The 17,259-nt window shown below is 49.8% G+C and overlaps 1 protein-coding gene across 6 annotated transcripts in view; it reads right to left on the bottom strand.

Annotated features, from left to right (window-relative positions):
- The window catches only part of LOC138528623 (serine/threonine-protein phosphatase 2A 65 kDa regulatory subunit A alpha isoform), a 1,423,294-nt gene that overhangs the window by 615,313 nt on the left and 790,722 nt on the right, over window positions 1–17,259 (bottom strand). The window lies entirely within an intron of this gene.

Here is a 17,259-nt window from a genome sequence, read left to right as displayed (position 1 = left end):
AGGCGGAGGGACGGAGGCGTGCCTGCATTGAATGGGAGCCCCCAGACTAGTCCAGGAGTGGGGAATGCTTGGGGTGCCAGCTGAGCGACTGAAGAGGACTGCGAGTCGGCCAGGGCGCACAGAGAGCACTTGCCTGGAAGCGGACCAGACCCCGCGTCGGTGGACTGCAGCACGCTGGGACTGGCCCAGGGGTCGAGGGGCTGATCGTGACGGTGCGGCCGGCTTTGCGCTTGCTCCCACACATGGGATTGTGTGGGAGCAGGCGGAGGACTTGAGACAGGCCCAACGCATGCCCGGAGTCTAAAGAGCGGCTAAGCATAGGAGAGGAGGCAAGGCGAGCCGCGCCGACTGCCTGGAAGAGGGCTCGGCTGGGGGCCGGGAAGACACTTGGGCCAGGACTGGGATGGCCTGCGTGGGACCATTCGGAAATACCTCGAGGTGCATTGACTGCTGAGGGTCTAGCGGCGGTCCGCTGGAAATCTTGACGAGCTTGGGGGCATCACATCTGAGCAGGGCCGGCCTTAGGTGCAGCAGCGCCCTGGGCGAATTCGCACCCCAACCCCTTCTAAATACCCACACGGGTGCCCCCCCCGCGCACGTCCCTGGTCAACAGGGGGCAGGGCCAGGAAGTGTCACTTTTTCTATAATGGCAGGTAATGCTATGAATAGGGTCCATCAGCACCCTTTTGTTTTTAAATGCGCTGCGGCAAGCACATTGACTAACAATGACGCGCCTGCCATGCCTTCTGCCACTATGCCAGCTCGGGGGATCCCTTGAAAGACTCCCCCGAGCTGGCGTGGTGGGGGGGCTAATGGCACCTTTTGTTGTTGAAGGCGCCCACGGCGGAAGCGCGCATTTGGTGGTAATGGGGTGCTGAGCACCCTATTGTTATTGAATGCGCCCGCTTGCCGCGCCTTCTCCCGCTACGCCAGCTCTGGGGAGCCCTTGAAAGATTTCCCCCGAGCTGACATGGCAGGGATAATGGCGCCCAAGGGGCCATGGCGCCCCAGACGGTCGCCCTGTTCGTCCCCCGCCCAGAAGGCCAGGCCTGCATTTTAGCTATGGTGCCTTGGCATTTGACGGTGGGGCTGACTCACGCCTCCCCTGAGCGGGTGCTGCCAAGGCCGGTGCACAGACCTGGAAGACGGTTGAGGCCGAATTCCACTATTGGTAAGGCAGAGTGGTGCCTGGGCACACCAGATAAATAAGAACACCAAGAAAGAAAGGTAAGAACGGAACCTAGCTGCACTGTGCCTCCTTAGCGCTACGTTGGGATCTAGTGGAGGTGTACTGGTGGAGCGCGGGAAATGTAAAGAGCAGGGACCCTGATGGACTTGAGGCCTTGGAGGGTGCACCACTGTTGGGAATGGCTGGCGCGGGGCAGAGGCAACTGCTGGCATTGACGCCGGAACATATGAATGCAAAATAAGGTGTGCAAGCAGAGAAAGCAGCCAGCACTCCACTGCCTAAATTAGAGACTGTTGCTGCAGACAGTGCGGTTGGCTGTGGACACAACTACTCTGTCGAGAAGCTGAAAGTGGTTGGAACCTTGTTACGTAATCCCTGGGATGGGGTGGACACATTATTGCTAATGCCTAAAGGCACATTGGGGTGATGGACATTGACTATCTGAGCCTTGTCAAGCGGACAGTTTCTGGTGCTGCATCTGAGGGAGAGAGAGAGTGATGTTGCAAAGTGAAGATTCAGGCACCCACTGAAACCTTGCTGGGTGATCCTGCGCATGAATTTGGGTAATACACGCTTGAAGTGGATATCTGCTCCCAGAACTGGTGTGGTGCACTGGCTCTATGTGACCCGATTGACTGGTGATGCTGGGAATGCACTTGTAGGCCCCCACGGAGACTGGGACTGCGCTGTGGGCCGCTGCTGTCTGGGGACTGTGGAGTTCACTGGATGTGAGGCATGGACAGCAACGTCGGAACACGGGTATGCATGAGGAGACCTTGACCATTAGCTGCTTCGCCCTCATCTATGTCCCCCACCAAAGGCAAGAGCAAATCCACAATTATGGATTCATTTAACAATGCGGGTAAACCCCGGGATGAGGCACAGAGTATGTCTGCGCCACAGACGGAGGCGTGTGCTTCTGGCACAGGCACACAGGAAGATTTGGTGCCGGCAGCAATAACAGCAGTAAGGTCCTCGTTGGAGACAAGAATAGATTAGGTCAAGGTGGTGTCGAGCTGCTGTGCCAGGATGTCTGTAACTTGACAGAGTTACGTCGGCTGAGACGGTACTGAAGGAAACGCGTGAGACTACCAAGGAACTGGAAGCCCAGGTCCGAGATCTAGAGAGAAGGAACACCGCTTTGGAATTGTGATCCGAGGGTGCAGAGTGGAGGGCACGACAAAACAATGTTAGGCTACTTGGGCTTCCGGCGGGACTTCAGAGCTCGAGCCCCACTCAGTATGTTGATGCCTTACTGCTGAAGGATATAGGCCCTGGGAACTTCTCACAAGGCTTCGCGGTCGAGTTCGCTCACCGATCGCTGCAGGAGAGGCCCTTCGGGGTCACTCCCTAGACATATTGTCACGAAAATGTAGAACTTTCAAGATAGGGAGGTGATAATGAAGTACTCTAGGGAGAGCAGCGAGATCCAGCGGGACAACTCCAAAACTGCCATATACCTGGACTATACACTGGTGGTGCAGAGGGCCAGGAACTCATTTGTGCCGATCAAAGCAAGACTTAGTCACCTAAACATCAAATACATGCTCATGTATCCGGCCTGACTCCAAATTATCTGTAAGGGCAGAGCACACTTCCTCGAAACCCCTGCGGCGGCCAACACGTGGCTGGAACACAACCTAGCCAGTGGGAAGGAAGCCAACTCATGATGCGATGACCGATGCCATGGTGGCACGTTGGCTTCAATGTTGAAACGATGCATTCAAGCGCTGGAATGTGGGCCCTCTGATAAGTTACATGTGTCAAGAGAAGTCTATTTCCATCTGAACAACTGCATCCGCATATGATGGGGGCAACGCTTGAACACCCACCACTGGACTCGGTCTGTCCTGCGCATAAGTTGGTGTTAGCATGTTGCTAATTACCATTACTTGACACACAATGGCCTGGATAGGCCTGGGTGGTACAGGTACACCCGAGCACGGTATGATATGATATATTTTATTTCTATCGCGCCCGTACATACTCTGCCGTTGCTGGGCGAATGTATATTGGTTTATTATGTTGTTGGTTTCATGTTTTCCACGCATTTGGGTACACTTGTTGCACATGAGGATTTTCTGGGTGGGTGGGAGGTGGGGGGCTGGACATCGATGGAGGATACAGGATTTGGGGTCGGTCATGAAACACTGGCAGGGGATGGTTGTTTCGACATGCAGATTGGGCTGTAGACACTTGCAATATGACTTCTATTAGGATTGACCTGGAACGTGCGGGGGCTAGGAACGTACTTACGCAGGAATAGGGTGACATTTTTCCTAAAGCGAAAGAGTGTTCATTGCTCTACTAGAGGAGACCCATCTGACGGCAGATGAACTGGAGGGGGGTCAGAGAAAGATTTTGGGGGGGGGAATACTCTAAATGCACTAGAGGGGTATTAACGTGGATACACGACTCTGTGCCATTTCAGCTGTTGGAGGTGGACAAACACAAAGATGGGAGGTACATAATTTTGTGGGGCTACATAGATCACATCGAGGTGTGTATAGTTAACTCCTATTGCCTTAATCAAGGCATTCCATCTCATGTACGCACACTCTGTGCTCATATAGTGCACCACCAGGATTGCTTTTTCATATGGGAAGGAGATTTTAATTGTACCAGAGACCCTTTGCTGGACAGATCCACTCCCCTCCCAGGCAGGTCTGCCACCTGCATCCGCAGCTCTTAAAAAGGCACTGACCAATCTGGACTTGGTCGATATCTGGAGGGCACTGAACCCTGAGGGTAGGGGTTACTCTTTTTACTCTTTGCCCCATGCCCTGTACACCAGGGTTGATTACATCTTTGTTGGGAGGACCCACATGGTGGATATTGGCGGTACAGAATATCTGTGGCGAACAATATCTGACCACTCCCCTCTAATGGTGACGTGGAGCACGAGGAGCCCCCAAACTCCCCATCCCAATGTGGCATATGCCAGCGGATGCCTTGACTGACCAAATCTTCAGGGATAAGCTGCAGACGACGCTGGAGGGGTTTTTAGAGCATAATGTGGCCAGTGTGGAGGAATGGGGCACTGTGTGGGAAACTCTGAAGGTGGTGGTTAGGGGGTTGTTATAGCTAGCGCCGGTGGTATCCGCAGAACGCTGAGGACTGACTTGTAAAAGTTAAGAGGATGAAGTTCGGGACTTGGAAGATCGGGATGCGGGATAGCAAACGAGTGAAGGGAGGTTGGCCGAAAACCAGAAACACTGCCTTCAGGCATGGGGAAGGTTAGTTAAATTTGATCACACTGCTAGAACTACCAGAGCGCAAGCACAGGGAGATAGACCGGGTAGGCATTTGTCATGGCTCTGTAGGAAAGAACGCCCTAGACATTTGACCACTGGGTTGGTGGACAGGAAGGGGAGCATAAGTAGGACTCAGCCGGATATCAACGATATATTTGCCAAATACTACAGTATCACAGGATGAAGTGACAGATGCTCTCTCATTGATGAGGCTACCCAGATTGGAGGCCGCACACCAGGCAGCACTAGACCAGCCCATCACGGTCGAGGAGGTGAAAGATGCTTTTGCTTCACTTCACTCGCTACTCGCTACCAGTAAAACACTGGGTAGCGATGGACATCCACCTCAATTTTATAAAACGTATACGTCTGTTTTGGCTCCAGTGTTGCTTAAGGTGAATAAGGAATCTTACTCTAAGGGAGTATTACCCGCGAGTATGCAGGAAACGGTGGTGGTTCCGATCCCCAAGCCAGGGAAACCTACGGAACAATGTGAATCCTACTGGCCCCTACTGGCCCCTGGCCATGTTAAATTATGATATGAAAATGTTGACTACGATACTGGCCGGGTGACTCTGCAAAGTGATCGCAGGTCGGATGCATAGCGATCAGATGGGCTTTATCCCTGGCCGAAGCACCGCCCTGAATTTGCGTCGACTGCAGTATATTATTGCACAGACCAACAACAGCCCCGAACACTGTTTAGTGGCATCCCTAGACTCGATTAAAGAGTTTGATTTGCTGTATTGGGAATGGTTATTTGGGGTGTTGCAGGAATTTGGGTTCGGTGAGCAGTTCATATGCTGGGTGAAGATCCTATACTCCTACCCCCCGACTGCAAGGGTTGAATCCGGAAGACAGGTGTCAGCGGTGTTGGATATACAAAGGGGAACACGCAAGGGTTGTCCGTTGTTGCCCATGTTGTATGTATTGGCACTGGAGCCATTGGCGGTCTACCTACGCCAAGAATTCCTGGAGGCAGGTATCTGGGTTGGTGGCATTAGACATCTAATATCATTGTACGCAACTATGTTTTGCTCTACGCGGGGGAGCCACAATACAACCTGCCACTGGCTATGGAGGTACTGGACAACTTTGCTCAGTTGTCTGGAATAGCTTTCAGCAGGGAAACATCTTGCCTATTTCCATTGGTGGGGCTCCACAGGGTTCAGGGTACCGATTAACCGGAAATGGGACTAGCTTGGAAGGTGGATTCCTTTAAATACCTAGGGGTCTGCATCATTGATACGCCTGAATGCATGCATACGTGAAACACAGCCGGGGTAGTGAAAGGCTTGAGGAGGTCCATTACATTATGGGCTACACTTTCATTATCACTCATGGGCAGGGTGGCACTTACACACATTATTATTCGGTTTCTGTACTTATTTACTAATGTCCACTACTACATTAATGTGTCCTTTTTTTTGCTTATTAGACTCACTGGTTATAGGATTCCTATGGGGCTCCTCTCGCAATAAGATTGCCTTAGCAACACTGTGCCTGCCCTATGGGGAGGGAGGCGTGCAACTTCCGAAACTAGCAGCGGAACTTAGTTTTATGGCTATCGGACAATGCCACGTCCAGGTCACTACTGCTGCAACAGCTGGTGGCTCCTGCCCACCATAAAGAGGTACTATGATAACCAAAGGGTTGTCTGGACGATACACCTTTACTAGTTAACCTGGGTAGGAAGGTGTGGCTTCGGACTGTGAAATTGCTGAAGACTGACTGCCCGTACTCGCCCGAAGTTCCGATAGTGGCGGATGTATGTAAAAACAGGGATGATCCAGCAGTGGTGCAGCACTGGGATGGCTCCACCTGTGGTGACATGTATGAAAACGGTAAATTCAAAGAGTTGGATGTCATTACTGAACAGACTGGGTTGCCACGTGGCCAATTCTTCAGATATCTGAGAATAATTGGGGTGGCTAAACAGAAATGGTTGGGCTGGCCTGAAGAACTGGAGGCGATCCAGATACTGCCTTGGATGTGCTCTCTGGAAGATGGTTGGCGGCCGATGTCCAGATTGTATGGCAGTTTAGCCAATAGACCCAACCCTCAAAGCCCTAGGCTAAAATCATGCTGGGAGACTGACCTGGGAGTGGATATTGGAGAGTCCGAGTGGGAACGTATACTTGGATACCCCCAGGAAGTATCTAGGCACCCCCATTTCAACTTGATTCAAATAAATGTGCTACACCACACTTATATGACACCTGATAGGGTGGCCAAGTTTAGCATTGGCAAGCAGCTGCCATGTCCCTGGTGCGGTGGTACTGGTGCTGATTTGATCCATATGTTTTGGGGTTTTGAAAAGGTACAGGATTTCTGGGTCTGCATTGAGCAAGCGTGCAGCAAGGCAGGGGTCACAATGTACACCTGGTGCCCAAAAGAGTTGCTACTGGGAGCATACCTCGAGAAACAGTAAGCACAAGCATGTAATTAAGTTTATGGACATGGCATGCAATTTGGCTAAACGGTGCATTGCCATGGCCTGGAAGTCACCTGGGGGACCGCAGTATCTACACTGGTATGTGGACTTTGAGACTTGGGCTGAGGCGGAGACCTGAGTGTGGATCAAGACAGAACGAACGCTGGATGGGACCTCAGGTAGCACTTATGAGTCTTGGAGGCTATTGATTCGGGATATGTTCCACCCTTCAGATGATAAACCGGCATACATCCCACACAAATCCTTAAGACGTTGCAATGTTGGTAGGTTACAACCCCCATCCCCCACAAACCCCTGACAGGCAGCCCAGTACCCCTAGCCTGAGTATGATCATTAATAACATGTTTCTAGCAAGGCAGTCCCTGGTAAGCCCACCTACTCCTGACCCGATTACACAGATATTGCTATTACCTAGTATACATGAGTGGAAGGCTACTTTTATGTTTTGTTGGTTGACACTTATTATGATGGCAGTTTGCACGGGATATAAGTTTGATATGCTTGGAGCTAACGCTCAATGTTCATTTCTGTAACAAGAAGTTAAAATAAAAAAATAAAGTTCACATATTACGTTATACAGTTTCAGGGCAATGTTGTACAATTTATCAGCAGGGCTATACATTTCTCTTTTCGTTTTGGCTATTACACAAAACTACTGCGTTCAGTACAGCTAGGGAGAAATGGCATATGAAGAGGGACACAAATCTTGTTGGTATTGTTTGGTTATTTACCCACCCATTGATTGCCCATTGACATGCTAATCCATATGGCCATTCCCAACCACTTCCTACCCCTCGCTGCCGAAAACACTCCTGGGAGCTCTTGAGCTCGCCTTACCAACAAATGTTGTGCTGAAAATGCCTGCCAGCCTTTTTATTTTGGGCTATTAGGTGGCGCTGAAAGCACTACCTTAAAAGCCAAAACTATTGTCATTAACATAAGAGCTTCCAATATGGGCTCTGAATGATGGTCTCTAATGCTTTTCCAACGGAGACGAAATTGGAGGAGGGATACACAGTTGTAAACCATCCCATTCCCTCGCCCCAACCAATGTAATCCCTATTGCTAATCCCAACCATTCCTGCCCATCTCCGAACTCTGAGTTTGTTTGAGCTCTTCCATGGAGGCAGCCATCTTGGATGACTGTCTTTAAAGAAGCTCTCTGGAAACAAGCCGGCCACCTTTGAATGGGAAAGATACCACGCATCCTCCAAATAAAATGATACATTGGGCCTCATTCTGAGTTTGGAGGTAATCACGCCGCTATTTGCGGCATGGCTGCCTCCAAACTCGTTCTGATTCTGCCCTGGTGAATGTTAAAGGACATTTGTACTGTGCACTTTCACCACCGTAGTGGTCCCTTGGCGCTCTGGCGGCTCTGAAAGAGGAGGGGAGGTTGAGTTAGTGGGAGGAAGCAGGAAAAGTGCAAGAGAGCAGTGATGTGCTGTTGACAGCCTCAGCCCGGGGGGTCCGTTGGCTAGGCTTGGGGTGTTTTGTGGTCCGTAGTCGTCGTGTGCTGTTGTGCAAGTCTATGTGTAGTTTGTTTTGTTGTTGCATTGTTGTGAAGTTTGTGTGGATTGCTGCGTTTCAGGTTTGTGGTTGTGTTTGGTTAGAGTTTGAGGTGTATGCAGAGGGATGGAATTGTTAGTTGGTTGGTTAGTTTATGGTTAATTACTGGTCCATTCCAAGGTTGGCGGGAACGGTAATTCCCCATTCACCAGGGCCCTTCCCCATTCACATTTGAGCCCCCATAGGGCTCAATGGGAATGGGGAAGGCGCTAATAACGGTACCGTAAATTACGGTACCATTATTAGCTCTAAAGTCCCTTTGCGGGTCCCGTCCTTAACGCCTGCTAACGGCACCGGTCTCGTTACCGGTGACCGTTCACCCTTACCGCCCTACTTGTAAATGAGGTCCATTGTTTAAAATAGCTGAAGCAATTTGAAACATAACAGAATATTGTACTTATTAGCATATTACCATATTATCCACTGGATACAGACTGAAAAAACATACCAGTCATTATTTCTCATAACTCCCCTGCCAGACACACTTTTTCAGCACCCGACTTGGGGTAAGTGCGCCTGCAGCAGCACATTGTGCTTTTAAAATTATTATTATTTATGTATTTATTTTCCCTTTCCCCTTGTTTGCGAGCACTACCATGCTCATCGCCTGGCCCTTGCTCGCCCAGCAGGCCTTTTCCAGGGTCTCAGACCCACCCGCCTCACATCCCTTCCCCAGAGCCTCTGTTCTGGCAGCTGCCCCCAGACACAAGGCGGCTGTAGGCTACGTCTTACCCTCGCCATAGCCACGTTTTCAGCATCTGGCCTAGGATAAGTGTGCCTGTAGCCCCCAGCAGCACATTGTGCTTTTAAAATTATTATATATGTATTTTTTCTCTTTCCCCTTATTTGCGGGCACACCCGTGCTCATTCCTCGGGCCTCGCTCGTACAGCATGCCTTTTCCAGGGACTCAGACCCACCCGCCTCCCATAACTGCATGTTATTTTGACTAAAGTTGATTTGCAATGTCTCATGTGCGGAGTGGAGCTGGAGAGTGGTCTACTGAGCCTGCTGAGAGCTTTGTTCCCTGGAAGTCTGTTTTCAGTGCACATTTGTGTGAGGCAGAGCCACGCTGCATGAGACCGGCCGCTTCACTTTATAATCACTAACAATAAAGTTGCGCGGAGTGCCACGCAGAGTGGACGTCTGGTAGAAGTCAGTAAGCAGAATCCCTTCCTATCGGCGCCCCTATGACAAGCAGACTCAGAAATCTAGCAATCTGCTTGACTTGTTAAAATTGATTTGTAGAGGGGAGATTTTTTAGCAATACCTCCAGTGAATTTGTGATTGAAGACTCATTTTTTACCATCTTCAACTTTTTAATTGTAAAAACACTGTTTTTATCATTTTAACACTATAATGAAAGCTACAAAATCGAGCAGATATGCACTGCCTAGTGGCACCAGTAATGCAGGTAATAAAAAGTCCAATAAAAAGTCCATGTAAACTATCCGTGTCGGCCAAGAGTAACACAAAGATGAAAAAAAGAAAAAATTCCTTGCCTGGAGTTAATAAGAGGGATGTAAAAAAGCGACTCAGCCATCAATTATGGGCTATTTACGGAATACACCCTCTAATGTGGCGGTGTCTAGAAAGGAATTGAGTCCACCTTCATCTGAGGAATTAATTACTGGTGGAAATAACTTGCAAACAACTGCGCCGCAACATTCTTTTACAATTGATAATGGCGGCTCACTATTGAATATGTGCCTAGATTTTAGGCGTAAATCGTTGGGACACGACACTGAGAATTTAAATAATATCATAAGTGTTCATTTGTCTGCAAGTCCAAATCTGGAGGCACTTAATTCTACATCAGGGGACTCGAGTGAAGATGCTTCCTTTGTTGATGATTTATCAGCAATAAATAGTGAGACCCAGTCGTCAGCAGCAGACTCTTTAAGTACATCTCTTGCTGCAATACTGGTGAAAAAGGAGGCACTCTTTGCATTATGCTCTAATCTGACTACAGAACAATAAGAAATTAAAGGCATAATCGCAAAAGTTGTGGATCGGATTCTAGATAATAGTGAGAAAATAAGTAGTGATTTCCAACAACAGATGGGGACAAAGGTTCACCAGTATTTTCGATCATGGATGAGAGAGAAAGTAGCTATGCATGTTAAATGAATGCTAGCAAAAGTCTGATGACTAAAGATGGGCTCGCCCCTCAACAAAATGACACTTTGATAAGCACAGCACTGACACACAGACTCACTATCAATTGCAGCAACAATTGAAGAGGATGGCATGTAAGTTCTCTGTAATGAGATCTCTATGACAAGAAGTTTGCGAAGGACACAAACATCTGCAAAAAGTATAAGGCTTAAGTGAGCAGAATTTTGTAAAGGGCCTTGAGGAAATAAGGACGTTAGTTTAAGGGAGATGAGTGATCGGGCTACAGACCACAGCTATGCTATAACTAAAGATGTTAGAAACTGAACCATCAAACAAGTGGAACTAAGAGGCCCGTTGGATAAATGGCTAGGGAAAAAGCCTATGGATTATGAATTGGGCCAAGACAACTAAGAGGCTACTAGTCGAGTCACAATCTGTTCCGGTGTGGAGAAGATCAAAATTGCATATCATCAAATGCTGAATATTTCACCACGACAACCAGCACCATGTTATATCAATGACAAAGTAAAAGAGAAGAATAGCAATAACTGGTCTTGTATTAACTTTGACCTGAGATTCTTTGCTACATTGTAGAACCTGTTTAAAGTAGAGGAATTATTACCTGTGATGGAAAGTCCATTCCTTAATCGAACCTATCTGCTTGCTTTGTGGTAGAAAATTCCTTGCCTCTCCGCAGTTAGTAATAATGACCTTGAGCGTGTAGAATAGCCAAAATGGAATAGTGCAGTAAATTGGGCACTGATTGAGTTGTCCTCACCGGCAATCACTTCCCTATTATGTACTCATGTAGAGGCACTCCTGGATTTAGGGTTTAAATTAATTGTGTCTAATAATATTCCTATGTTTGAGAACCATGAGGAAAAACAAGGCAATATGAGACATCCGCATAGGATGCCTATGGGATCTAGTGATAAGCTATTAAGGGTGGTCCCAACAGGGCTTTAACACGACCTTTAAAAAATGAATAAGATTCAGCTTTAAGTTGGAATACTCATGGCTTTAACAGTTTTAAGGGTTCCGAAACAAGAAGGTCCATTTGCAAAAAGTAGAATATCCTGTTTTTACAGGAGACTTGGTTGTGTGACCCGCTAATTGTTGATGGCTTTAGAGTGTTCCAGCAAATGGCTGAGAAAGGGCCTAGGGGAAGACCCGCAATTATGACATGGAATGCGGAGCTGCTGGACTTTTGACATTTTTAATGACCAAAGTTATGGGATTTTAGCAGTAAAGGTGAATGTAAAAGGATTATGCCAACAACAATCTATTCTATGGGTAAATATCCATTGTAATCCATTACATATAGAGATAGATACCTTCTGTGAAAAATGTGGGGAAATATGTGAGTCCTTCTCTTGTGCACAGGATGGATGTCATATTATATTAGCGGGGGACCTAAATGCAGATTGTATGACTGCAATAGGCAGTGAAGAGGGTCATAATAGTTATAAAGATAACCCTCTGTCGAGGTTAAAGCATGGATGGAATGGTTTGCTAGTTGGAATTTAAGATTGTTGAATGGGGCGATAGTGGGAGATATCCGAACTAGGCCAACATGGAGATCTGATAAGACCTTTACCCACTTGGACTATATAGCATCTTCAACTACCTTATTTTAGATATGTGAAGAGATGAGAGTAGTGGAGAATGATGAGAGTGATCATATGAAACGGTCAGTCGTAATGGAGATCCATACTCAAAGAGCTGATGATCACAGCTTGAGTGGTATAATAGTTAACATTGCTGGCAATATGATTTCAAAATATGTGGGTAATTTGAATGGTTTTAATAAGCAAGCACAACTGTTTCTTCAAACTGTCGACAGGGCAAAAGGCTGCTCACTTGTCCCCCTGTAACTTTGATGCCTTCTTGGACAAATGCAAGAAGACATCAAGTGGGACTAAGAATAGTGTACAGAGGGGTGTACATCCCTATGACACAGCGATAAAAACAAAAAAGAAAGTATTAAGAATGGAAATCCGAGGGCGCTAGAGAGCCTCCCAAGATGGCGGCCTCCCTGTGAGCTCCATAGAGCTCCCTAAAGATCCTGAATAATCCTGCGTTCTGAGGCATTTTCACAGTGCGAGATCACCAGCCATCGACAGCTGATACGCTTCCCCACGGATTCCTGCAGGCATTCCACTTGCCCATCACGATCTTGTCGGCGTGCGGGGTGCGGAGAGGCCCGCCACCCCCCCCCGCTCCTCATCCGGCTGGAGGACGCGGCCCCGCTGGAGCCGAAGGAGACGATCGCACGGGAGGCGGGGCTGGCCGCCCTGACACGCATCGAGACCTGCGCCTTGCCGGTGTCCCTGCGGCGCTGTGGGATTCGAGGAACTGCGTCCCCGCGACGCCTCCAGTGCTCCTGAAGTCCGCGGCTGCGGCAGCTGCCACGCGATCCGCGGCCCTGGTGGGGCCCGCTGGCGCTGAGAGAGACAACGCCGAAGTCGGAGGGGCCGAGCAGCGGGGGTTCAGGTACGCACGCCCTGCGTCTCCGCCCCGGTCGCGGGTGCCCGAGGCGGGCCTGGCGGCTCCATAGACCCCGTGATACGGGCCGGTGGCCCTCGAGTCCCTGCGGGCCCCGCGGTCCTAAAAATCCTGGGAAGATCGGCGCTTGGTTGGGCGCGCGGCGGAGACCCCTGCATCCCGGCGCTGAGGCGTCCCTGGGGTCGCGCTCCCTCCCGGGGGTCGCGGCTCGCGGGCGGAGAGACCGCGCTCACCAGGGGGCCGCGCGGGAGAGCCTCATCCTGCATACACGAGTGACTCCGACTGCTCGAAGGGAAGGCCAAGAATAACCGGTTATCCCCAAAACAGCGAAGATCCCCCCCTCATAGCACTTAATGTGCGGACACCAGATCAGCCTTTGATGTGACCACAACCCCTGGAACACTATCTAGGGCCCGCTGAAGAGAGTACTGGAGTCGCGTCGCCCTGGGGCTGGTGGCTCTTCTCCTGTGGCCGCGACACGCGACTCCTCTCCAGCCGCGGCGGTCACTGCACCGGCACTGAGCCGATAATAAACCCGAGATCTGGGAGCTGCAGCGTCCACCGACGACCCCCCCGGCCGTCTGGCTACTGAATTACCCTGTGCCCCGCCACCCGTATCCAGCACAAAGATGGGGAAAAATGACAGATCACAGCGCAAGCTAAATTTTGAAGGCGGCTCCTCCTCCAAGGCGATCCCAAGCAGCAGTCCGCAATTGCCCGATCAAGAACTGCCCCATGCAGCCGGAGAGTCACAGGAGCACGAGATCAGGGAAATCCTGCTAGATCTCAAAGCAGGAATCGGAGGCCTAGGCAGCAAATTGGATTCCCTCTCTTCCAAAGTCGACCAACTCCAACATCGGCTGGACAAACATGCTGATAGACTAGATACCGTTGAGCAGAGGGTCTCTGACCTCGATGACGGCTCGACGGCCCTAACCTCCAGAGTATCCCTACTAGAAGCACAGGTGAAGGCGGTAAGCGCCAAGAATGAAGATCTTGAAGGCCGCTCACGCCCGAACAATGTGCGGATCGTGGGTGTTAGAGAACACCAACCTGTCCAAAAAATGGAGGAATACGTAGAGAAGATCTGCACAGAGCTATTCGGAACAGAGATCCTATCCAAGCTTTTCGTGGTCGAGAGAGCCCATAGAGTCCCCAACACACGACCGGTGCCGGGATCAAATCCTAGACCCATAATAGCAAAATTGCTTAATTACAGAGACCGTGACGCCATTCTGAGAGCCGCCAGGGACAGGGGTGAACTTCAGTATGACGGAGATAAGATCCAATTCTTCCCAGACTTCTCCCAGGCTGTTCAGGCGCAAAGGCGCTCATTCACAGCAGTAAAACGGCGATTACAGGAAAATCAAATTCAGTACTCTATGCTTTTCCCGGCAAAACTTCGGATTCAATACAAAGGCAAGACGCAGTTTTTCAACACGCCGGAGGAGACAAATGAATACCTAGACCGCAACGGCTGCAGACCCGCCCCGAATGTACCGAACCCCCAACGTGGAAACAGACCGAGAAGGGATCCGCCATAAAGGACCCATCCTGCCACTGGCAAACACAGGAGATATCTCGCTGATACAAGAAAACAACATCTCTGCTACGGAACAAACACACTCTGAGGTTGGGAGTTAGCCTCCACTTGGAGGGCCACTAGCGCCCCTAGAACAACAATGCTGACTGTTTTGTTTATTGGGGACTGTTCAATCTGGGCCAGTTGGGAGTTGCCCAAGCAGAAGTGGGTGGGTATTCCGCTGGCCTGTTGGGGGTTGCCTGCGCAAGGGAGGGATCCAAGTGTTATCAAGTTGTCCTCGCCCCACCAACCACGTTCAAGCACACTACAATTACAGATCCTTATTCTGGAACCTGTGACACATAACACGCCCGTCAGCGTCTTTGAGCTCTGTGTGATCCACAGGGTTGAGGCAGCGCCATTCCCCTCCACTCTATCGCTGCAATCTGGGGTCACTTAAAATTGCCACTTGGAATATCCGAGGTGGAAACCAACCTTCCAAAGTCAGGAAAGTTCTGCAATATCTGCGACGACACACGGTCACTATTGCGATACTACAAGAAACCAACCTTACATCGTCAGCAGAGCATCTCTGGGCCCGCTCATGGGGCTGTCATAGATACTTTTCTTCATACTCCTCATACGCAAGAGGAGTGGCAATACTGATTGACAAGAAAGCAAGCTTTAGCCTGATCAGCTTCAAGAAGGACGAAGAGGGCAAGTGCCTGTTGGTAAGAGGCCTGCTTGCTGGGCGGGAAATAGTTTTGGTGAACACTTACGCCCCCAATGTCGATGGTCCGAATAACTTTAATTGGGTTATGTCAAACCTAGGTGCATACACCTCTGCGACGATCATCTGTGGTGCAGATCTCAACACCCCGCTCGACCCCCAAATCGACAAATCACACTGCTCCAACAGCAGAACTTCCAAGGCCAGTCGGCAGGTCTCAGAGATCTGCCAGGCCTTTGAACTATCCGATATCTGGAGACACACTCATCCAAATTCCCAGGACTATACCTTTCACTCAGCAGTCCACAATACCAGCTCCCGCATCGACTACCTACTGGTGTCAGCACACAGTCCATACACATGGGGTTCCTGCCAAATCATGCCACGAACCCTCTCAGACCACTCCATGGTTACACTCGACTTTATGCTATCTGCGTTGCCAAGAACTCCCGTGAACTGGAGATTCAAGTCTGGTTCGCTCACAGACCCTGACTTCGCTGATGAGCTACGCCAAGACATCACCACTTTCCTTGAGATAAATCAGGGCTCAGTCGATTCAGCCAGCACGTTATGGGAAACACTGAAATGTTATGTGAGAGGCGTGTGCATGGCCAAAGAAAATGGCATCCTAAAACTGATTAGACGTGAACTAACGGAAAGTGAACATCGCCTGAAAGACCTAGAAAATACACAAACTGCATCCCCAGACGCGCAGACCCAGGCCAATCTAAAGATAGAATTATCCAAATTTCACGAGACAGCCGAACGTGAGCTGAAATTTTTGAGCCGCAAACACATGATTAGGCAGTATGGGGAGGGGCAGAAACCCGGGGCGCTCCTGGCCCGCCTTCTGAGGCTAGATCAAACTCCCCCCCGGGTGGAATGCATCCGCGACACACAGGGAAATCTGACATACACCGAAGAAGAGATTGTACGCACATTCCACAAATTCTACCAAGACCTGTACAGCTCCCATATCACTAGTAACCCCGAAGAGCTTCAGAACTACCTTAACGATACCGAATTGTACTGGGTAATACAAGATTTACGCGAACCACTGAACGCACCCATCACACAAGAGGAAATCATCGAGACAATAAAATCTCTTCCAAACACCAAGGCACCCGGTCCTGATGGCCTGACAGGCGAATTTTATAAGGCCCACGCACCCGCGCTGGCCCCATTACTCCTCCAAGTGTACGAAGAGGCCCTAGAGCGGGGGATCCTTCCTCCCACCCTCCGCGAAGCCAATGTAATTCTTATCCATAAATCAGGCAAACCACAGGATGATTGCGCCTCCTACAGGCCGATCTCGCTGATTAACCTCGATAACAAGATTCTGGCCAAGATTCTCGCAAACCGTCTCCTTCCTCTCATGCCCGCACTGGTCCTGGGTGACCAGGCCGGTTTTATCCCTGGCCGCAGCACGACGTACGGTATTCGACGACTGTTTGGCGTCATTGCCGCACTCGACCCTTCACGGCAGGCCATTGCAGTGCTGTTAGACGCTGAGAAGGCATTCGACTCCGTCGAATGGCCTTACCTCTTTGCAACACTCACACAAATGGGTCTGGGGAAAACTTTTATCAAGATGGTCTCACTACTATATAATGAGCCCCGCTCCTAGATCACCCTCGGCACTGCAAGGTCTCCCGGAGTCAGGTTGGAACGCGGCACTAGGCAGGGATGTCCCCTATCGGCCCTTATTTTTGCCTTAGTTATGGAACCACTTGCCTCTAGGCTAAGAACACACCGTATGAATAGTGGCATCACCCTGGGACCACACAAACTGATCATCTCCCTCTATGCTGATGACGTGATGCTCTTCATCAGAGATCACCAAAAGAATCTTAATCCAATTATGCGCGAGGTGATCCGATTTAGTGGCATCTCTGGTCTCAAAATAAATCATTCGAAAT

This window comes from Ambystoma mexicanum, chromosome 1q (assembly GCF_040938575.1).
Source record: "Ambystoma mexicanum isolate Mex_15411 chromosome 1q, UKY_AmexF1_1, whole genome shotgun sequence".
NCBI lineage: Eukaryota > Metazoa > Chordata > Amphibia > Caudata > Ambystomatidae > Ambystoma > Ambystoma mexicanum.
This window is presented reverse-complemented; position numbering and strand designations above follow the sequence as displayed.